At 43.4% G+C, this 24353-nt stretch overlaps 2 long non-coding RNA genes and 2 pseudogenes across 3 annotated transcripts in view; 1 reads left to right on the top strand and 3 right to left on the bottom strand.

Annotated features, from left to right (window-relative positions):
- The first annotated feature begins 903 nt into the window (after positions 1-903).
- LOC145462502 (uncharacterized) overlaps positions 904-24353 on the top strand; it is a 212152-nt gene continuing 188702 nt past the window's right edge. Inside the window, exons 1-2 of the long non-coding RNA XR_014041203.1 lie at positions 904-1836; positions 3657-4653. This is a non-coding gene — a long non-coding RNA (uncharacterized LOC145462502). The remainder of the gene's footprint in view (positions 1837-3656; positions 4654-24353) is intronic.
- On the bottom strand, positions 6674-9798 carry LOC145462414 (uncharacterized; annotated as a pseudogene). The gene is made up of 2 exons (XR_014041190.1): positions 9569-9798; positions 6674-8671 (listed from the first exon to the last, which is right to left on the bottom strand). The product of XR_014041190.1 is annotated as an uncharacterized LOC145462414 (transcript).
- Positions 9964-11197, bottom strand: LOC145462610 (uncharacterized). Its single transcript, XR_014041222.1, has 3 exons — positions 11140-11197; positions 10595-10690; positions 9964-10034 (listed from the first exon to the last, which is right to left on the bottom strand). It is a non-coding gene; the product is annotated as an uncharacterized LOC145462610 (long non-coding RNA).
- Positions 12874-18057, bottom strand: LOC145463427 (uncharacterized; annotated as a pseudogene).

Below are 24353 nucleotides of genomic sequence, written 5' to 3'. Positions count from 1 at the left end.
TACGAAAACCGCTTGTTGTTGAGCCATTCTAGAGAAATACAGTAGCTGCCGTTTGTTCCTTTGTGTTGCTGCTATTGCTGTTTTGCTCTTTAGCAAGCCAACAGCATTTCTTCCCGATTTTACTGCCGAACAATTGCATTTGTGATATGTATGACTGATTTTACTGCGAAAGCGCTTCAAGTAATATACTTTTTCATCAGGTGTGAAGCCAAGTTTTCTAAAATGCGACTCACATTTTCAAGCGCACTTGAGTCAAGTGCTTACTTGAAACTAACTTAACTTCTAGTGTGAAGCCAAGTATTAACTTTGAATTATGTTTATATTTGTTGCGGTGACGTCTTCTCCTTCGTCAAAATGTTCCATATCCAGCATATCTATTTCTAACCTCCCAGTCAGCTCGTTGAGTACATAAACCAAGTTTACATTCCCTTTACATTTACCATCAGTTTGTCAACACCGGTATATTGTGAGGGTAAGCGTAAGCTCAGCCCATAGGTCGGCGAATTTGGAAAATCGCCCATTATTACGATCGGTTGTCCCAATTGATTTTTTTCCAACAAATGTTCAAGCTCCCGGGATCGCACCATCACTTGCTCCGCCAAAATAGAATTATGATATTTGAAAGTAACGACGAAGTCGCGAGAGGTCGACTTGTCTCGTTTGAAGGGTTTTAATTTGCTCTTCGCGCCACAATGAGGAGTGGCGTGACTTGCAACTGGTGTCTCAGATTACATTTGGAAGTCCTTGAATTGAATGGCGGAAAGTATCGGTACCACTCTGACCAAAACAATCGAACGTGTGTGCGTTTCTCCTGCGTCGAAAAAGCAAATTTGTTTACTCTGTACTAAAGTGATTACGAACAAAGATTTTAAACAAAGATTGACGATATCGGGTGGTCGAAAAAGACCAAAGCTTGTTTCAATCTTGAAATGATCGCCAGAAAGGAGATATCCAGTGGCGAAGGTTCACTTTTGACAAACTTTTTGTGCTGAAATTGCACAGACAAAAACAAAACCGTAGTTCGGAAGATTCTTGAAGTAAGAGAAAGCTTCGAATCATCGAGGAAGTCCATTGAAGCCGAGAAAGGTGGGGCAAACAATTCGGTTCTCAAGGGATATCCAGGGGACCCCTGATTGGTTGAAGCGTAGCGACCCATTTTTGGGTCGCTGAAACTGGCGGCAATCAAGCAGGAAAAGTCCTTCGTCCCGAGGGTACTGAATAAACAAGACGAAGGACTTTTCAGAAAGTCTAATTTATAGGGAACGGGAGCAAGACGGATAGGGGCGGAAGCCGGGAGATAAAGGTACGGGAAGCGGGAGGTTCTGACCTCCTTGTCCCCCTCCCCTTCCTAAGCATGCGTTCGATTTACTCAATTCCGGAATAAAAAACGGAATTGAAAACGGAGCTTTTCAAAAACGATGACATCACGATAATCATGTGATTTTCCTGCCCGAATTTTTCTCAAACACAAATTATCCAGTGATTGTTGCTCTTTAAAATTCCTACGTCTTATTAGTCGCCCTGTTTGGGCGGGGCGACGGTCGGGCCACGAGGCCTAAACTGAAGAAAAGTATGGTACACAATAATTATCATATATCAAGTACCTACCCGGAGTAAGCTCTCGAGAATCCAACATGGCGACGCTATCAATTACAAAACGAGCATTTTCCATTTTTAAACGACCTTTCTTACCTGCTGGAGAAAGTTTCAAATCGGCCAGAGCACTATCGATTACCAGCTATAAAAGGAAACTGTTCGGAGAAGAATCAGTGGAAAAGGCAACAGATGCTCACTCGAAACTTTTGACAGAAAAAGACACACTTTACGAGTTTGAATGTAAGTTTTGCCAATTTTAAAACGTCTCATCGCTTATTATTAGATCAGAACATTATTGAAGCTTATGTCACAGCCTCTGCTTGTTTTCTATAGACAGGAAATAATGCAGTTTCTCCAAAGCGTTGGGTAAAAATAGAAACAGTGGAGTTTTACTGTAATCAAGCTTATAGCTCTAATTAGCAATGATAAGCTGAATATTAATGGATCTATTCAAAGAGGACGAGAACCTTCGTATCTATTACATAGCTTTGGGGTCGATGCAAGTGGTGTAGACTTTTTTGTTTCTGCCCTGTACATACATTAAAAGCAAAGTATAAACTTAATTAGGGATAAACAAACAAAATGGCAGATTATCATTTTTTGTTTGGCAAAATAAGTAACTGAAGTATCATTGCCAGCCAAATCTAATCCAGCATATAAAGAGATCGTTCATGGGAAAACTGGAAGTGGCTGAACCATTAAACTAGATTTGAAGTTGCTAAATACAGTCGAACCTCGATTATCTGGACTCGTTGGGACTAGACGAAATAGTCCTGATAATAGAGAGTCCGGAAAATCGAAAATATGAATATTAATGAGGAACAAAACTGTTTAAATAAAGCAGCATGTAATCATGAAACAACACTTTTACAAATCGCTTGGAAAACAATATGGTCTACTGTACATCTTGAATCACTCAACTCTGAGCCAGTCAGAACTCATTCGAGTGTTCTTCATTCATTACGACTTGTGCGAGTGCTGCTTTTGTTCTTTAAGAGCAAAACAAACTCGCTTTTGACTGCTCTTTTCAATGCTATAGTTTTAAAAAGAACATTGCTACGGATCGTGATCATGACTAATAAATATTCATGACAAAATTGGGACTAGGAAAAAGTCTGGATAATCAAGAAATCCGGATGATCGAGGTACAGATAATCAAGGTACAGATAGTCGAGGTTCGACTGTGTATTGGTTCAAGTTTGTTACTTTTGTGGTGCAGCAGGTGTTACAACAACTTGAACTGAGTCAAATAGTGACTTGTCAGCAACCACCTCTCCTCGGCAACCAGTTTTCCAAAATACCAAAAGTTTCCAAGTCAAATCAATATATTTGGAACCTCTTGTAAGCGATCACCTCTCGTAAGTGAGCGCGACCACTTTTAGAGCGAAAAGTAGGAAATTTTCCTTTGTTTTTAACCTTAACCTTAAGTGACCACTTGACAGATAATGATGCGAAAAATGGAAAATAAGGTGTTGTAACATATTCTAATGAGAAAAAAATTTGACCCATTATGGTCTAAGCTCTTGTGAGCAATCACCTCCCATAAGCGACCACTTAGGCTTGACATTTTGGGTGGTCGCTTATGGGAGGTTCGACTGCATGTAACAAAATAAATTTTTTCACTGAAGGTTCGGAGAGCAAACTGAGGGTAAAATGTAGACCGCACACTTTTTAACTGTGTTGTATGACCATTTCCCTTAGTGAGAGCTAACTGTGAACAGGCTATATGGAGCATTATTCATGTTAACCTGAGTGATGTTCATACTATTCAGGCTAACAGGAGTGCAGTTTCACTCCAATTATCCGGATTTCTCGATTATCCGGACTTTTTCCTAGTCCCAATTTTGTCATGAATATTTATTGGCTTAGCCAATTGCGATCATCATTTTTCCCCGGGTCTGCAGTTAGCAGTCTTCATTTTACACTGACCGATTTGCAAATATGTACCAAGCTAAGATAATGTCGAAGTAAATATTCACCCATGTTGTTCGCTGACCGTAATAATTGTTTTAGCATAATTTTCAAAGGTAATATCATGAACTGTTTTGTCTTCTTTCTAGTCAATGATGTAAAGCCAGAATGTATTGAAGATTATGTTGCTCTGGTGTGAGTATCTCAATTTGTGATGGTGCCATTACAGTACATTACATTAGACAGGCCTTCTGATATTATGCGATGGTGCGATTTCGCACAATCGACCTCAAATCGCATCCGATCGCACAATTCACGAAAAATCGCATAATTTACAAAAGAACGCACAATATTCATAAAATAAAACATAAATCAACAAGTTTCTTAGGAATTCCTGCATAAATATGCCAATTTAAGATGATTTACTTTGGAAAAAGCCTAAGAAACCTTTGTCACCTTCGATTTTGTAAACATTCGAAGCTGCAAGGCGTTATTTTACATGTTGGGGACCTGGTACGAGTCTTATTCTGAAAGAGTCGCCAATTGGTGAAACACAAACATGCCCTTTGCTCAGATTAGCCAATCTGAATGGCTGATATATACACATTCGGACTCGATGGAGTTTATACGTTCGATTGGAAATATGGTTTGTTGTTTAGCTGGAAATGGTTCGACATTTTTAACCAAATGGCTTGTTTTACTGGCTACGTTATCTGTGTAGATGTTTGGTCGTGGTATGTTTTCGTCACCTTGCAAACTTTAACCAGCGAGATTTTTGAAACGTTGAAGAAAATTTTATTTATGACAAAATTTCCTGCAGTCAACTTGTACAGTATGGGGCCCAGTTCTCGGCCACAAAAAACGTAAACTTGTATTTCTTACCTTGGAATAGCCTTAAGGACTTAAAATTTCACGCACAACTAGCTTCAGTATTCAGTTTACACATGTTGAGCTACCGACTGCTCAATGGTGTTTTCTCCCGAGTAATAACGAAAATGGAGGCTTCGTTCGTGGGCCCAGTTATCGGCCAGTGGGCCCAGTTCTCGGCCAGTGGGCCCAGTTCTCGGCCAGTGGGCCCAGTTCTCGGCCACAAAAGAGTGCGCGCGATTCCTCAGAATAAACAACGCTTTATTACCATTTTTTGTTGTAAATCACTTATAAGGCTTGTGTTTTGATATTTCGATCATAAATTATCCTTAAAGAGCTTTGTTTCATGTTAGAAAAGAAAGTTTTTTGCACACCTAGTTTTTCTGTTACGTGCAGTCAAGCGAGGCTCAAAAAGAGTTGGGTATTTAAAACGGGGTTAAGTCAGAGCTCATAGTTTTCAACATGACACCCCGTTACAGCTTTATTTTTACAACTGACTCGACATGAATACTCGACGCAAAACTATGAGCGCTTTTAGTGTTGAAAGCGAGGAGGGTGGCTGAGAATAGGCAAATACACAAAAGTACTAAGGAAATATTAAGGAGTCAATTTAGGTCAAAGAATTAAAAAGGCCAGGAAAAGTTTATATTTAACAGATAGCTTTATCACTCTAGGGGTGAACTGTGGCTGAAAAGACGTCTGAGGGGTGAACTGTGGCTGAAAAGACGTCTCAGGGGTCGACTGTGGCTGAAAAGACTTCTGAGGGGTGAACTGTGGCTGAAAAGACGTCTGAGAGGTGAACTGTGGCTGAAAAGACGTCTGAGGGGTGAACTGTGGCTCAAAAGACCTCTGACGGGTGAACTGTGGGTGAAAAGACGTCTGAGGGGTGAACTGTGGCTGAAAAGACGTCTGAGGGGTGAACTGTGGCTGAAAAGACGTCTGAGGGGTGAACTGTGGCTGAAAAGACTTCTGAGGGGTGAACTGTGGCTGAAAAGACGTCTGAGAGGTGAACTGTGGCTGAAAAGACGTCTGAGGAGTGAACTGTGGCTCAAAAGACTTTTGAGGGGACGACTGTGGCTGAAAAGACGTCTGAGGGGTGAACTGTGGCTGAAAAGACGTGTGAGGGGTGAACTGTGGCTGAAAAGACTTCTGAGGGGTGAACTGTGACTGAAAAGACGTCTGAGAGGTGAACTGTGGCTGAAAAGACGTCTGAGGAGTGAACTGTGGCTCAAAAGACTTTTGAGGGGACGACTGTGGCTGAAAAGACGTCTGAGGGGTGAACTGTGGCTGAAAAGACTTCTGAGGGGTGAACTGTGGCTGAAAAGACTTCTGAGGGGTGAACTGTGGCTGAAAAGACTTCTGAGGGGTGAACTGTGGCTGAAAAGACGTCTGAGAGGTGAACTGTGGCTGAAAAGACGTCTGAGGAGTGAACTGTGGCTCAGAAGACTTCTGAGGGGTGAACTGTGGCTGAAAAGACGTGTGAGGGGTGAACTGTGGCTGAAAAGACGTCTGAGGAGTGAACTGTGGCTCAGAAGACTTCTGAGGGGTGAACTGTGGCTGAAAAGACGTGTGAGGGGTGAACTGTGGCTGAAAAGACTTCTGAGGGGTGAACTATGGTTGAAAAGACGTCTGAGGGGTGAACTGTGGGTGAAAAGACGTCTGAGGGGTCGAATGTGGCTGAAAAGACTTCTGAAGGGTGAACTGTGGCTGAAACGACTTCTGAGAGGTGAACTGTGGCTGAAAAGAGTTCTGAGGGGTGAACTGTGGCTGAAAAGACTTCTGAGGCGCGAACTGTTGCTGAAAAGACGTCTGAGGGGTCGACTGTGGCTGAAAAGACTTGTGAGGGGTGAACTGTGGCTGAAAAGACTTGTGAGGGGTGAACTGTGGCTAAAAAGACGTCTGAGTGGTCCACTGTGGCTGAAAAGACGTCTGAAGGGTGAATTGTGGCTGAAAAGACGTGTGAGGGGGTGAACTGTGGCTGAAAAGACGTCTGAGGGGTCCACTGTGGCTGAAAAGACGTCTGAGGGGTGAACTGTGGGTGAAAAGACGTCTGAGGGGTCGACTGTGGCTGAAAAGACTTCTGAGGGGTGAAATGTGGCTGAAAAGACGTCTGAGAGGTCGACTGTGGCTGAAAAGATGTCTGAGGGGTGAACTGTGGCTGAGAAGACGTCTGAGGGGTGAACTGTGGCTGAAAAGACGACTCAGGGGTCGACTGTTGCTGAAAAGACGTGTGAGGGGTCGGCTGTGGTCGAACGAAGAACTGGGTTTTTTGAGGGGAAATGAAACTAGTTGAGTCTGAACGGACTGGAAGAAGTTTGATGATTGCTGCGATAAAGCTTGCCCTTTGGGGGACACAGAGTGTGGCTGAAAACCATCGTTGCTGTTGTAGCCAAGTGCGACTCGAGACACCACTTTTGAGATTGGTTTTTTGTTTCCAACAGAACGTTTTCTGGGAGCACGTTCCCCTTTACGGCCCCTTCCTTTGGGCATTCCGTAAGCAACTGCCGCGGATAAATTGATCCCGCCCGAATTACACTTCGTACTAACCAGCCAACGAAGAAAACCTTTTAGACGATCTATGGCCAAACATGCAGCCAGGGTGTGGGCACAGATTGAAAATGCGTCAAATCCGGGACATTTTGCACATTCAGCTTTTCCGTTAGCAAACAGGTTTACCACGTGTGGATCTCTGGGATTTGACTTTGACGGAACAACGACTGTCTCATTGTTTTTCCGGCATTACAGAATGATGTTCTTTATTCAGGGAATCCGCCTTATTCACCATTGCAGATAAAACGTCATGAGGTATCCAGTCGATTCCGATACTTTGAATTTCCTGCATAACGGCATGTGCTCCGCTTCGAAGGGCATTCGTGGCTTGGGTAACGCTTGACTGTTGCATTTCATCAATGTTAGCCTCGTGAATTTTTTGTAACACTGCTTTTCTCTGATCGACGCGCATTCGGCTCCATTCGCTTGGGACAACTTCTAGATACCGGAATTCCTCTCTCAATTTGTATTCCCCTCCTCCTACTGCTGCTAGCTCGATATCTTCCTTTTGGATCTTGACCAACTTCTGAACAGATGATGCAAAGGAATACTCATCCACTCTCTTCTTTCCATGCGATTCACGTGACACGAAGTCCTGCAATACATTGTCGGTTGCCTCTGAGCGGTTGGTTGTGAACTTTTCGGATGGACACGGCCAGTCCGGCTCTTTGACGAACTGGACTAATAACACAGTTCACGAAATCAGCGCTCTTGTGATTATGAAACCATTTGAAGAAATTCCGCCCATTTTGGTGTAGTGCTGACCATGGTTCTTCCAGCTGGCCGAGCTGTTTGACAAACATGTCTCTGCTCGAAGCATCTGCAAGCCCAGCTTCAAAGACAGTTCCTCTCTGTCTTCCAAATATGTCAGCGACAATAGTTGCCTTTACTATGCCACTTATTCCAAATTCCTGGAGTTTGCTTTCGACGTTCGCCTTCAGGTGAAGATCACATAGCAGATTTGTGGCCCTTTCAAAGTTGTTTCTGAACGCAATGACAAGAGCCTTCTCGCCATCAGTACCAAACGCTAAGACTTTGCCTAAGCCTGGGTTTAGTTATTTCAGGACTCCGCTAAAAACTGAATATGTCTCTGTCGTTTTCTTTTCATGAGTGAGGACGACAGGGCCTATCATTGAAGGGTGCTTGCCATCTTTTCTGTTTTCTAACAATAAGTGCTGATACGTGATGGGCATCACATTATATTCACCTATGTCGAATGTTGCGTCCACGGTGAAGGGTTTGAACTCGACTGGATTACAGCAAAATCTTACCATATCATTCAGAGTTCTGTCGGTTGTAAGGACACACATTGGCTCTGGGGCGACTCTTACGTCTCTTATGAATGCTGATTTCCGGTCGCTTGCTTGGTTTTTACAATCGCCGAGAAGACGAAACCACGGATCATGTTGTTTTCCTACCCCAGAAATATTCTTCACGGGAACACTCGTTTTGTCTCTGGGCTTTCGACCAAAATCCTTCACTTGCTGTCTACCTCTGGGTAGTTGTCTTATGCCAGAACAGCCGGGCAGACCCCCAAGTTCTTCTGTGACTGTTTTGTAGACCACCTCCTTTGGCTTAGATTCTTCAGAAGCCGACTTCAGGAAAGTCTTGGTACTGGTCCAGGTTCTCATGTATCCTGTCGACCGTGACTTGCAATTTCCATGTGGTCTGAGCTCAATTGAGTGTTCGGCGCCTCCTTTAAAGGAATACTGAACCAAACAATATCGATGCATCATACCATCAGGCCCTATAATGTGGTATATTAATATCAGTGATGCTTCATTTATTATAGGTTAGTGGCTTTTACTACTAACAGTTGGTATTTTAGTTTTAAGGTTGTCGACAGTGGACAATTTTGTACATCGCGAAAATGTTCTACTCGATAGATTTTCTTCAAACTTCTATTGCGGACAGACGAATTACTTGTTTCAGAAATGAAAAAAAATTGGGGGTCACGGACTTCGTTTTGCCTTAAGCGCGCCCTCGATGCCGTGACCTGGCGTCTGAATTTGCGTGTGCAGTAAGGATGCGCAGAAACAATTAGCGCGAGCCGGTGTCCTTAAGAGCAAATTGAGCCCTTTCAACTCGGAATTTACTTCATTTTACTTCTCGACATTGAAGTTGACAAAAGTTGCGCGATATTGTAGCGTGACATACCCGTGATCAAAATCAAATTCTGTCCTGTCTCGGCCGATTGAGAAAAAATATAGAGATTTCCGCTTTCAAAAGCAAACGCAAATCTTTAAATATAATTTATCTCTTTCTTTTATTTTATGTGATGGGCCTTTGCAACTGCACGGATAATAACAGCTCCAAAATCTTCGGACTGTTCTTTAGGGTAATCCTCTTGAAACGGCAAAATGCGTACAACCAAAATGGCTCAGGCAAGCAAATCTGTAACCTTGCATACGTGTTTGGTAACTCATCGGTTATGGAGTAATTCCGTCTCTAAACAGCTATCGCACTACAGCATAGAGCGATGCCGGTCACATGACAGTCATTGCTCTATTATAATTTCAGTTTTAAGCCAAAGGATCATATTTTTCGGGGTTTAACGGCTAACGGTTGATCCCCATTGAGACCCTCACATCGGGTAGAAACCCCCGGACAAACCCTTTATACATAAACGTCAAAAGTAACCTACCATAAATCACATCAGTCCTCTTCCTAAAGTCATTTAGAATCCCGTCTTTCAAGCAGAAGTACTCTCTCTTAAGCGTTAGAACAACAGCTGGGCCATTCATTTCTTTACTAACGTCTTTGGAGACATTTCCACCTTTGTCAACAACAAAACGGAATTTCTTGTTACGGTTATTGAACCAGCAATCACAATCATCACACTTGAGATCCTCGATGGATTTCAATGCTTCGGTGTCTACAATGAAGGTTCTGTGGTGCTCGACATGGATAGATTGTTGGATACAGGCGACGCTTATGGGAAGCGACGTTCCAACTGATCTAAGAAGATTTACAACCCTCAGTGGTCCAAGAACCTCTGTTTTCTTTGTATATACAGGAAGTTTGGGGTTGTCTTATAATACTCAGTGACACGAAATGCTTCATCCCCGCTGCTACCGTCACTTTCTTCGTCACTTGAGCATTTCCATTTACTGCAAATTACAAAGGAATGACCAGAATAAAGATTAATAAGGGCAGGAGAGTAAGTGAGAAGCCCTTCTTCATTCATGAAACAGTTACCTAAGGACTCCCTAGCTAATACACAAAAGGCCACCAGAGAATATCGATCATCGTTCAAAGCAAATACATTTGCCCGGCGGCATTAAGCAGCTTAATATAGACATTGTTGGATGTAAATGAATGAGACACCACTGAAAGTTTCAGTTTTCGCTTTAGTATCCCACAGTAAAACCGTGAATGAAACAAATAACTATCAAACCTGTCTTGTACTGACGTCCGCCGGAGAGCAAAGTGAATAGTTTTATATAAACTGATTGCAAATATACCCTATTCATGCAGACTAGAATATTTTACACTCAATGTTAATTAATGAGCTGAAATCAAACAACGCTAAAATGACTTCTCACTTAAAAGAATGGTTTCATGGCTATTCAGAGTTATTCTTGTATCTATCCGGTATCTATTCGGTTCACGAAATCTGCCTCAGTCTTTACTTGAGCTTCTTGACATTATAAACGTTGAGATAGAATACCTTGTCTTTGGTGAAGGCATCTGTTGGTCTGCTGATGTGGGAATCTGGGACCCGGTAAGATCAACGATGTCTTGAATCATTGCGACAATGTCCCCGCTGTGTAACAAAACGTATATCGTATTTATTCGAAAGCACTACTATATCTGTCCTTTTTTGGAGTAATACAGTCATTTTCTTCAACAAACTAAAATCAAAATAAAATAACTGGAAAAATATAAACAAATACATCAAAAATTAAAATAGATATCTGGCCTAACTTACATGTAATTATGCCTTGCCTTGCAATGTCTTACATGTAAAATAATGAATACACAGTTGGCACATTAATTTACGCGATGAATGAATAAAGCTATGGAAAGTTTCAGCATCTTAGGATAAATGCTCTTTTTAAGCCCGAGATTGAGCCTGATTGGTGGGTGGCATCCACTCCCTTGTTCATCCGGGGCCGGAAGTTAACAAATAAACTGCATCTGGGAGTTTCTTTTAAATATATAACATAAGGAAAAAGACAATTAAATTATTAAGTTCATGAGGTAACATATTACCTGGTTTCTGGTGAGGAAATACTTTGTACGGTGATGTAGAACTCAGGTAATGAGTAAGATCAACGACATCTTTAATATCTTCAAAGCGGCTTCCGCGTGAGAGAAGCAATTATAAAAGTATTGTTTTTTTCTTAAACAATGAGTACTAACTCAATTTCTTCACATCAAAAAATAATACACTTTATAATTTCTGTTGTAAGGGAGAAGGCGAACACCTTTGTTTGTCTAAGGATATTCAGATACACTCGTATTTCTACCGACCTGTCTAAACTGCCGTCATCTTTGTTTCTTGTTTCTTTGTTTCTTGATCCCATCACATCCGCAAATTTGTTTTCTCTAGTTGCTGGGTCGTCCCTCAAAAATTAATTGCAACGATTCCCAGTCAGTGTCAGCGACCTTTATTATTTTCTCCAATTAATCAATTAGAGCAAAATTTGCCGAATATACGTCTTTTCAAATGGATAATGAGGGCCGGGGACGCGTCGAAGGGCAGTTGGACAGAACGGTAGGTCCCGCTTTTTGAAAGAACAATGTATGAGCTTAGAGTTTTCAATGTTGTACCTCCCGTTAAAGCAAAAGCAATCATTCTTACCTGTTCAAGCTGGCGTCACGAGCTTTTCTCTTTCTATGACTTAGAGCGGATCCTGAAGCATTCTGAACTTCGTTCTCGTCAATCTTGGGAGAATAACTAAAAACAGTTGAGGTGAATTAGTGTCTAATTTCAATATACTTAGTGTTAGTATTAATTTATCGCGAAGGTAATCAAGCATCTGAACTTTATATTTCAAAAGCCGCTCCAGAACTGCAGCATTGGAGTTCCAATTTATGAAGCCCGATTTGCGCTCCCACCACTGACTGAAGAGGATTCCACTTACCCTCTAACCTGCTAAAAGGGTTTTGAGGGGAAACAATTCTGCGCGAAGGTAAATACATTTTGGCGAGGGAACAGGGCTGAGTTTGACCTTCGGATGAACGGAGGGTGGGGAAGCTTTCCCGAGATCCATCATCAATACCTGTTGACATCGTGCACAGGTTTTCCCAAATTGTGACATGGTATAGATCCTGTACCGTCCTCTACTTTGTTGTTGTCATGATCAGCCTTTGTATTGGTACTGCAAAAAAGGAGAAAATTGGCCTATTGTATAGTATTACACTCCTTTTTTAGAATTTAGCAAAATAAAAATTATAGAAGGTCGATTAGGATAACACGCAGGGATCTCCTTTTAATTCTACGGAAACTGAACAAATAAGTCATACTAATTAAGTTCATTCCTACTACTGCAACTATTTTATTCAGCATTGAACCTCCCTTCCCTTCCCCGGCTAGGATCATCATTTGTACCTGTCTAAGCTGAAGTCACGTGCAGACTTGACAATTGGTGTGGATCCTTCAGCAACCCCAACTTTGCTTTCATCGGTCTTAGAATCACTGTATAGATTGAATTAAGTTAGTGTCGTCAGTCATTACTGAATTAATTGATCCTTTGTTAACAAAAACATCATTTAACGCCAGTAGTCTAAATGGACACACACTAGGCCCCGACGAACTGTAAGCTTTATCTTTAATGCAAGCAAAATCTCCCCGTAACGAGAACTAGATACAACCAAGATGGCGGACGAATGAAGGCTGATCGCGCGGACTTTTATGCAACAATGAACGCCGGTGACCGACCGACTACAGCGGAGTGCCGCTGGACAACCAGCCTACTGGTCTGGCTTCTTTTTTCCTTCTTAAAAAAATAAGCATGCAAACAAAGAAACACTAGGCGATAAGTCGGTATGAAATACACACACAGGTTATGTACGAGAAATGTACTGTATGAAGAGCAGTCTTAAAGTCTCGGACCAGATAAGAGGAAAAACAAAAAACTAAACAAATGCTGAGAGACAGCTAAATGTCTAGAATTGTCCGGCAACGGCTAAAGGATTAGGATCGACCGGGCTACTTCAACTCTACTACATAGTCCTGAAGACGTTGCGGGAGACGCCGTTGCCGAGTTGGACGTTTGTTCACTGCAGGGCTAACACTTGGAGAGGGGGCAGGTATAACCTCGACGTCATCCGGCGAACCGGGTTGGCTATCCCCACCGTATCTCGGGACATCTTCTGCCGGGACAAAAGCGGAAGGTGGGGACGATAACTCGATAGGGATCCCTGGGGCAGGTGGAGGTAACGGGAGGCTTTCTGGGGAAGGTTCCTCGTCGTTAGGAAGTCCTCGATCATCAATAGGAGGGCTCTGGTCGACACCGATGTCAAGATCGCAGTCGCTGGACTCTTCTTCACTGGGGCGCCAGGGCGTGTGTACTCGGATGGGAGCGACCTTATAGCACTCATTCTTCTTCACACGGTACGAAACGTTTCGTAGCTGTGACCCAACAAACTTGGGAACATTGCACCACTCACCGTCCACTAAGACAACGAGATATCGGTCACGACTTTGGGACTTATTACGATTACAGTAGAGGTAAACTAAGTCACCAACAGTTATTGAAGGAGAGCTGCGCAAGTCACTACGCGGGGCTTTTGACGTTTCACTGTGGGGATGGTTTACCAGTCTTTGTAGATGCTGCTCGCGTATTAGCACCTGATCTGTTAGGGGAATCTGAGAGTTGGTAAACTGATCTCTCTGAGTCCACATTTCCCTAGAGGATAGGCCGTGGCAGCGGATTCTTGAGTTCAGGTGGGCAGTGGCTACGGACACAGTCCTAGGAGAGACGGGGCCACCTTCCGGTTGCAACCGCTGGAGTTAGTGTTCCAACTCTTGGATTGCTTTTTCGGCGACAGGGTTCTTGTTCTGATTCTTCACGCGACCTATCTCAAGGCTAATCTTGTGTTGCAATAGGACTTGGTTATTCACGAGAGCTCTGAAGGCGGGCGCTGGGTCACACCGAATGACAGCATTAGGCCCATCAAGGGGTCGCAGGCCGACGCATAATTGGATTAACCCATCGCGTAAGGTCCCATGCTTCTCGTCTACCACGAGGAGGGTCGAAGTATAGGAGGTAACGCACTCTCGGAGCACCAAAATAAGTTGGCGAGACTGCTTCAGGATATCGGCTGCGAAGGAGACACCCACTGCTGCTGGAGGATCAGAAGTTGACTGTTCTATAACAGCGTGGGGGACGTGGCGAAGTGCAGCGCAAGGATGGCAACCAAGAGAAACGCGTTCTATGGCCTTGTCTAGGTCAAGGGCGTAAAAGTAGCGGCTGACAACTTTCTTAAGCTGGAGACACGATGGATGAGACAACCTGAGGTGTAGGGCGGTTAGTAAACCATCTAAGACCTGTCTGGGCACTACGATACAATCACGCGAAGGAGCCAAAGGCTCAGTCTTTTTCACGACTAAGAGGCCATCACTAGAGATAGAGGCGACAGACAAGTACCTTTTCACGTCCTTAATGTTAGTAAGCTTCTTGGACGGACGAGTCCCTTGTATTAGGTGGGCATGCGTTCGACGTAAGTCCGCGCACTCAGATTGGATAGACAACCAAGTTTTTCGACTTGTGAAAAGGAGGTTCTTCTGACCAGATAGGACGTCCTGGGCAGATAGGTGTCGGACGACAGATTCCTCAGCTTGGGTGATGAATTTGCACACCTGACAAGAAGGATCAAAGCAGTCCGGTGCATTGCGGCTTGCAAAGTCAGAAGGTAGGATCGCAGCACCGGCAACATGCCTCACGTTGGCTTGGAAGCGGCTGACAGTTGACAAATAAGTCGACACTCGCGGGCTAGCAGAAAACTCTCCCCTGCACATTTTCTCGAAGGCCTGGACACAAGGCTTACTGTCGGTGAGCACGCAGGCCTTGTGTTTAGATTGTATTAAGTAGGGGCTAAAGTGTTTTGTTGCAACACCAATCGCAAGTGCTGCCACTTCGCACGGTAACCAGGATAATTGGTGACTACGCAACTTTGCACTAAAGAAACCAGCGAGGGCTAGCTTGTCACCCCGCGAGATGTAGAGAGTGGCGGCGATGCCGGGTCTCTTGACAGCAGCGTCGGTCACGATCCATAACTGGTCATCTGGCTTCGGGAGAGTAATTGTTTGGCTAGACGCCACGGCAGCTTGAGCAGACTTGAAGGTTTCAGTAAGATGTTCGGACCAGACAATGTCATCCTGGGACTGTTTCCCGGCTACAGCCTCGTCAAGGGGGGCCAATAGAGCAGAACAATGTGGAACAACACGAACAAGGACCTTGACCGCACCGATAAAGGACTTCATGCCGCCAACTTTATTGGGAGGACTGCAGGAGGACAGTGTTGAGACGCGATGAGGGCTGGCGCGAAGTCCAACCCAAGATGGAAGTAGTTTTGGGGTTGATGATGGTCTTCGACGCCGAAAGGCGCAGGCTAGCTTTATGGAGAGCTTGGAGAACAGAAGACCAATTTCGGAGCAACTCGTCTGGGCTGTTGCCCCCACAATACAGATCATCTGCTATCTTGGCTACGATACCAGCCTGGAGGAGGTCACCCAAGACGCGACACATGAGCTCTTCAAGTGCGGTTTCCGAGCCAGGTATACCCATGGCCGACCGGGCATAGACGCGTACGCCCCGGAATGGGGTAGCGACTCCGCAGTACTTCATGGACTCACGGGCGAGAGGGATCTGATAGAAGGCTCTGGTTAGGTCTGAGACGATGATGTGTCTCCACTGGGCTATGCAGCGTAGGGTAGAATCCACGTCCGGGAGCAGGGAAGGCTGGGGTTTGCTATAACGACCTACGTCTGCGAAGTCAGTGACGAGACGAAAGCCACCCGACGACTTTTTGACCAGGAACGACGGGTTAAGATACTCGACAGAAACATCAACGTTCGGGGCGACGGAACACGCCAAGATTTTCCAATTCATCGAACTTCTGCTGGAGCTCGACAAGTTTATCGCGACCGCACAGGGGGAGGCGACCTTTACGCTGAGGAGGCTTTACCGGGCCCATATTTACTTTTGCCTGAAGGGGACCAAAGGCGCCATTGTAGCCGGTAATTGCTGGATCAAAGACGGAGTCGTACTGGACCAAAAGGTTACGGAACCTTGTTGTGATGTCTGGAGGGAGGAGGTTGTTGGGGTCTAGTGCCACGCCCTGGGAGTACTTTGACTCTGAAACTGGGACTGAACACACCTTGTGGTACGGAAGGTTGTCAACTGGGTTGGAAGACTGATCTTGAGTAGACGGACAGAACACAGGGTGGACCTGGCAAAAGTGTTCATTTCGTTTCAGGACATAAGGCCTATCTGAGAGGTTAGGAATACGCACTCTACCAGCGACGCTTGTGATGAGACAGGGAGGCGGCCACATGTCGACGACTTTGGCCGAACGGGCGTTAGTGGCGTCAAATCGAGGCTCTAGAGCGTACTCAGCATCAGGTAGGGAATCTTCCGGGAGAAATATTTCTATAAAGTCGCCAGGCCAGACAGTGGTAGAAGAAGAGGGTGCAGGCAGCACTTGTGCACGGCGGACAGCATTGTGAGTTGGAGGATGGTTGACAGATCCGTAGGTGAAGATGGTACCATCCCCGAGGATGACCTGGCATTTGGCAGGACGAATGGTTATGTCATTCGCTTCCATGAAGGGAATACCAGCCAAGATATCTACGTCCAGATTCTCCACAACAAGACCTTCAAATTGAAACGAATGACTCCCACGGGTGAGGCTCAGGCGAGTTTCCCCCAGGACTTTCAAAGGAGAGGAGCCATCCGCTTGATGAGCTGACTGTGAACTGTGCCAAATCCCTGCACCGAGCCTCTGTACAGCGGAGAGCCTGATCATGTTACCTGTGGCGCCGCTGTCAATGATGACTCTAGCCTGATGATGGCCGAAAAACGTGTCAATGTACGGGGACTGACGTACGAGGACCCTCCTGGATGCATCAGACGTAAATGGATCACTCTGCTCAACCAGATTCTGATGACGCGGCGGGTCAACATTACTTGACAAAAGGTCTAACTCAACGCTGTCGTCATCCAGGATTGAAACAATCTGACGAGCTTTCAGAAGGTACAAACGGTCCTGTTCAGGAAGGAACCCACATTCGCTTAAAAAGTGGCTGTGAGAAGCGCGGCCAGCTTGTTTACAGAGGGGGCATTCTTTCGCCTTTTGAGAGGAGCGTCCCGGGAACCTCGCAGACGACTTACTGTAGGTCGGTGTACCCCTCCGAAAAGAGGACTTCTGAGTGGCAAATGAGGCTCCAATACGCATGACTTTTGTGTCTTCAGCAGAACGGATTTCATCAAGGAGTGAGTCCAGCGCCTGGGAGATCTCAGGCTTTAAGGACGCCAAAGTACGAGACCGAAGTTCAGTTCCATATCGTTGTTTAACAAGTTTAGGTAAAGCAGGGTTAATCAATCTCAGCCACATTAAAATAACAAAATTCTCTAACGTCGGTGACAATTCCTCTTCCTCCTCAAGAACAGAACCGTGGTGGAGCAGGGTGTGAGGTTTAATTAAACTGTCCTCCACAAAAGCCATAAGACGCTGGAAAAGATCTTCCGGGCGCTCATCGAGGTTCAAATGAATGTCATCCAGGTCTAAAAAGTGACCCCCAGTAGTCTGGAATCCGAAATGAAGTCTAATTGTCTGCCATATGTCCCCAATACAAGTAGAATTCTTGACAATCGTATTACGAGAGATAATTGGGCAATAATTTGCAATCTGGCCTAGCATGAGTTCGAGCATGTTTACCTTTTGGGTAGCAGTTCGCCTTCGAGCAGCTGGAACCGACTCCCCATCATCAGTGTAACCGCGTAACGGGCTCGCCCTAGTCTTTTTCAGCCACGACGACCCTTCGACCAAAAATGGCGCGAAATTGGCGTCCAGAGACAAGGTGTAGAGAAGATTTTGTTTCCAACTCTCGAAGGAGGTTAAAGTTTCGTTCTTTGAGAGGCACCACTGCTTAGGGGCTCTGTTAGAAGACATCGCAGCTTACGGAACAAGATGATATCGACAACCGACTCTTGGTTGCTCGGGAATCCCGACGAATCTGTCGATAAAGTGCGTTGGATCTGACGGGAACGTGACGATTCGAATCTTTATCGCTGCCACCACGCCAGTAGTCTAAATGGACACACACTAGGCCCCGACGAACTGTAAGCTTTATCTTTAATGCAAGCGAAATCTCCCCGTAACGAGAACTAGATACAACCAAGATGGCGGACGAATGAAGGCTGATCGCGCGGGCTTTTATACAACAATGAACGCCGCTGACCGACCGACTACAGCGGAGTGCCGCTGGACAACCAGCCTACTGGCGTAAACGTCACAAAAACGGAAAAAAGTGTCGATTTTACTTCGCGAGAACCCAAATGTGCTTTCCGCTTCTCAGACGGTCTGTTTTTAGTCCACACGAACCTGATTATATTTCTAACTACTCTTCTCATAAGCAAATCGACTTTAGGCTAGGTCAATTGGTATCCTTATTGGATTACTTCCTGGAAAAAATGTTTCCCAAACAAAGGAGGCTGTTAACACATTTATTTCTTTTTCAAAAGTAAGAAGTACACGCAAGTTACTGTGAAAACTAAAACAGATGATAGACGCCCCGAAAGAAAACCAATGCACGACACGTTGGCTCTTGAATGGTTTTCTTTCTCACGAAATGTTTAATTGCTTTTTTGATCGAGCAACGCGTTTCAGGCCGAGATGCTGAATTGATATTCATCGCAATATAAGCTAACAAAATTTTGGCTTCTCATATTAGTGAGGAAAATTCATATTTTGGCGAAAACATTGTTTTCCACCAGACCCCGCGTTTTCCAGACACTGCGTTTTCCACACTCCGCGTTTTCCACATCCCGCGTTTTCCACAGCCCGGGACCCCGTACCCCGGGACCCCGTACCCCGTACCCTGGCACCCCGGCCCCGCATTTTCCACCTAGCCGCTGCGTTTCCCCGTTTTGGTGTCACATTTGTGCATGCAAATGTATGCATGCATACATTTACCACGGTCTTCGGCGCTCCGTCCGCCATATTGGATTCTTCAAGAAGATGGCGTTCTTTCGCAAACGTTGTTCTTTTTCACCAATTTGATACGGTGTGAAAGTACCTATCAGTACTTAAGTTCGTTGTTAAGATTCTGAACTGGCATGTGAGCATGCATGAACAGCAAGAAAGTGTTTCTGGAGAGGTAAGCCATTGTTTATCTCGATCGCCATCTGACAATATGACAAGTCTCAAATTTATTAGTGTTTTGGAGATTCAAGGACATATTACGACGAATGATTTACTAAGAACGTGCTCTGTATACTTATTCTTTTGGTTAAAACATACTTCCTGTTCGTGTAAATGGATGTGTTCAACAAAACGGGCAGGTAATAGGCCACGTTCGATATATCAATATTCTAGCATGTGTCCGAGGATTTCTGGACAAAATTTTCAAATTTCTTGTGTCCCTGAAATCCCAAAAGATACTCGGTTGCAAAGAAATTATTTTAAAAGAAAAATAAATGCTATAACTTGACGTTTCGGCGTTATCTTGTCGCCATTATCAAATGCAGTTTAAAGTCGTTCAGTTCAGTTATGGTTATATACTAGCTTAGGTGTTAACAAGGAATCCATCAAAAGTTCGAGTAACAAGTGGACTAATACTTTGTACCGAGATTATTGGAAACTTCTGTGTGACTCTTTTAAATATCTTCTCAAAAGAAATCATTTCTAACAACACCAAATGTAGAAAATAAATTTTGAAGTAATATATGAAACACTTGAAAGTACTGGTGAAATGAAACTGATGATGATATTTTACCCGTCTTATACCTGACAATTCCTCTGAACTTTGAAATTTACTTGCTCGAGTTCCCATGAGTGTTTTTGGTGTTATTTCATGGACTGTAATATACTTAAAGTTATTCTGGTACAAGCTTTGTGTCCATTAAAAACTGAAATTGTTCGAGTCAAGAAGAATGTGACGAACAATGTCAGGTAATAAAACACTCGTGTGCTTAAGTTTGTTTTCCTTTTTGTTTTTCTGCTTCTTGGTTAGTCTAGTACACCTTGTATTTTGTACGGATTATTGAAAAATTACATGATCAGCAACATGTGTAAGGATATATATATATATATATATATATATATATATATATATATATATATATATATATATATATATATATCAACACGAACGTACAGATATCAAAACCGCGGCGGAGAGCTAATCTATCGCTTCCTAAAGGCCTGCATCGTCCTAAACGGACTGAACAAGAGCTTCCTACATCGAGAATCGATTGCTCACTAGCTCGCTAGCTGGTAATGGCTTAGATACTACCACTTGTGTAGTATTTGGGGCGGCTTTTTAAGCTTACCCTCCATCCTAGTCTTCAGCACTGCACTGATGAGGCCCAGAAGGCCGAAACAGTACTGTCTGCAGTTAGATATAGCTCGCTGGCATACAAAGCTCTGCTTTCATGTCCAGTTTGAGCACTCTACTGGGATGAGTCGTTACTGTTGCAATTGCGCATGTTCACTAGCTCGCTAGTTTGAGCACTCTGGTAAAGGCTTAGATACTACCACTTGTGTAGTATTTGGGGCGGCTTTTTAAGCTTACCCTCCATCCTAGTCTTCAGCACTGCACTGATGAGGCCCAGAAGGCCGAAACAGTCCTGTCTGCCGGTAGTTATATATATATATATATATATATATATATATATATATATATATATATATATATATATATATATATGTCTGAATTTATGAAAACCGTGTTAAAGACTCTGCACCAAAATAGCGGGCATGTTTTTGAAAAAACGGTTGGAAAATGTACATAAATATGGCCATGTCGCACCGAGAGTGCTATCTACCTCGTGTACTCTTAATAGAGTCCATACCATGCCTATACAAGCCTTTAAAGTCGCTGCAAATGAGTTGAACGAGCCAAACAAAACTAAATTAGAGCTTAAATTGATCATTTGGTTCGCCACGGCACTAATTTAGACAGGCTTAACCTCTGCGATTTCACCTAAATGACCTCACTATGTCTTTACTGTGGGTTAAATTAGCCAGTCACGCTAACAAGAGCATGGTAAGCAGTGGAATCGGTTATTTACCTCTATATTTCAGCCAAAAAGTAGCCGTTACGTGACATTTCATTTCAATATCTGACCGGATTCGCAAAAACAGCCATAGAATCTGACTTGTCACTGATAATCTAACTTGCTACAATTCTGTCCTAGAGCTAGCTTTCCAGGAGGCTTATCGTAGCTCAAATAGCAGCAAATAACTCTCCTGTATGCCTTTTGAGGCCAGGAAGACTAAATTCACCGTCTTTTCGTTGAATCATGAATTGTACAATTCAATTAAGAGTGCTTTTAACATGAAATTGGAGTCTAAATCAACACGAACGTACAGATATCAAAACCGCGGCGGAGAGCTAATCTATCGCTTTCTAAAGGCCTGCATCGTCCTAAACGGACTGAACAAGAGCTTCCTACATCGAGAATCGATTGAACTTCAGACAAACTTGGCCATAGTTAGCAGTAAGCGAACACTCAACATGTTGTCGTTACGTCAATTATCGCCCGGAAGCCACGCAAATAAATTTCTTCCGCGCTAGCGAATCACAGACAGTTCTGATACTTAGCTAAGCCGAGAACGCCTAAAATTGATAAAACAAGGAAATTCTACTCACGATCAGCGCTTGAACTCATGTTCTTCTCTCTCCTCGTGGCCATGTTTTGCTCGCAAATAGCAATGTCCCGGATGTACTTCAATTTTGTCGAGCGCGGAATGGCACCTGATCCAGATTTCAACAGATTTTAGCTACATCAAAGTTCAAAGCAAATGACGCCAACAGCAGCTAGAAATGTCTAGTCCATTGTACGTCTAAGCCCTAAATTGATGTGGCTAAAGAGTTTCGCTGTCTAAAGCAAGCACAACATTATCACCACAGGGCAAACGGCCTTCTGTTACGGGACTAAATGTGACCCGTACAGTTTACACATCTCCTCAGGCCCGCCTCACGTACGATAATGGACGACGCTTACTAGCAAATCGTTAGACTTGGGCCTTCATTGGACTTAATGATGTCCTCAGGCAGACTTCCTTTAGACGGCAAATACAGAACGCTAATCGGTCGCTCCTTGTCAGAGTCACCGCGCGAACTGAATTCAGACGAGTGTAGCCTGGGCTAAAATTCACGCAAATTGCAAAGGGGTTGGGGGGTGGAGGGGGGGGTGGTGGTGGTCGATAAATGATGAAAAAAAATACCTAAATAAATGAAACATGCGGCAGGGAGTTTCTACATTCCATGCTAGGTAAGATTTACAAGTTGCTGTCATAGCGAAAGCAGAAAAAAAAAAATGAAAAAAAAACCAACTAACTCAAAAAACACTTGATTCAGTCTTTAACACCGTTTTCATAAATCCAGACATATATATATATATATATATATATATATATATATATATATATATATATATATATATAACAATATTTTAATTAAGTTGACAGTTACTTGTGATAATACATTGTTCGTGGCTAGTCTTATGCAGCTCGTTTCGTCCCGGCCAAGGGACTAATCAGTGACCTTTCTGCTTGGCAAACTCATTGGGCATCGAGCCCAAAGTCCCGTTTGCTAACAAAATGATGACAGCAATCTCACCTGATATCGCATAAAGATTCTCGCATAAGAATATTTTAATTTTCGGAAATATAGCATTGCATGATATAACTTACAAAAAACACCAGGTGCCTACGGAGGAGTACTGTTATTTTATCAAGTTTCAAGTATACTTTAAAATCAAATTACAAATATAGTAAAAATAAGGCAAAGTTGATATTTGTTACAATGGCCCAGTACTGGAATATATTCATAACAACCAATATAAACAAGTCTAACACTTGAACAAAAAATGCCCAAAGAGATTTGGTTCAGAATTGCTATGAAAAAGATATTTCTTCCAATTCGCAATTCTGTTCGTTTGTTTAAAATTCTCTATCTATAATTTTTCGAATCAGCTTGCTTTGTTATTCGCCTGACGATATCCTTGTAATGAAGATGGCATATTGCGTTACAGCATTTATCTTCTCTCCTGCATCTTAATTATCTATATCTTAGATCTTTGATGCACTTCTTTTCAAATTAGCATTTCTCCCGTATTATTTCTAGTTGTCAGATGGCAAACGTTTTCAAATTGCTTGTGTGACTATGTACGCATTGCGTATCCATTTTATATGACTTGTATTCTCTTGCGCATGAGTATAGGCTACTTGGAGCCTCTTGTTATTATTATTAACACAACAAAAGTATTGTTTAAAAAAGAGGGACAATTCTTTGTATTATATTACGTGTATTTTGATGTGTTGTTTCTTTTGTTCTCTATAAATTTACGTTGTACTGTGGAATATAATTGCTGACCATATGGTCTTTTGTTACTTAACATCATGAAATGAGGCCCACACTGCTTTATGATCTGTGAAATATGTTTCTAAAACACCTGTCTGTATATCTACAAATTAAGTGAGATATGTTTAACAAATAAAGAAGCCCCGACTGTGCTCTGTTCTGTTGTAAAGCACGCGGGAAGCGGTAGAGCAGGAAAGAAGTGTAGGGGAAAACACGAGACGTAGTCGAGTGTTTTTCCCTACTTCTTGAGTGCTCTACCGCTTCCTTATTGCTTTACAACAGAACAGAGCACAGTCGAGGCTTCTTTATTTGTTTTATGATAAAGAATCAGATAATTTCCCCACGCATTCGGCTGAATTTTCAAACCAAACTTTATTTTCCAAAGGAGCAAAAGTGGCGTCAGCCGTGCACTGTTCTCTGATAAAGCACGCTAAAATAAGCCAATCACAACCCTTGTTAGAATTGTTCAAATAATTTGATTGGCTAACGAAGCGACAGCTGTCAATCACAAACTGGACTTCAGCTAAGCTTTCAGTTTCGAGAAGTTTGAGCGGCTTTCGAGAGAAGAACGATGCCTTCAAAGTTCGCTTTTAAGTTAATTTTTAAATACGGATCTCAAGGCAGGTAAAGGTTTATAGTCCAGAGGAATCCGGCCGTATTGTGGCCCATGAAAACGAGCACTTTTCCAGTGGAAATTACGAAACGCGGAGCTCAAAGCCTGTGGATGAAAATGCGAAATGCCGGGTTGAATTTGAAAGGAGCTACAGTTATTTACGGCTTGTAGCCGCATGCAGCAAGATTGCCCGAACTAGCGTAAAAGTTATCAAGACTTAACGGCTCCCACTGGTTCTACTTCGAGCACAGAAGAGAATATCAGAGCAAGTTT

This window comes from Orbicella franksi, chromosome 12 (assembly GCF_964199315.1).
Source record: "Orbicella franksi chromosome 12, jaOrbFran1.1, whole genome shotgun sequence".
In the NCBI taxonomy this organism is placed as follows: Eukaryota; Metazoa; Cnidaria; class Anthozoa; order Scleractinia; family Merulinidae; genus Orbicella; species Orbicella franksi.
The sequence above is the reverse complement of the archived record's forward strand: the minus strand, read 5'-3'. Positions and strand labels throughout refer to the sequence as shown.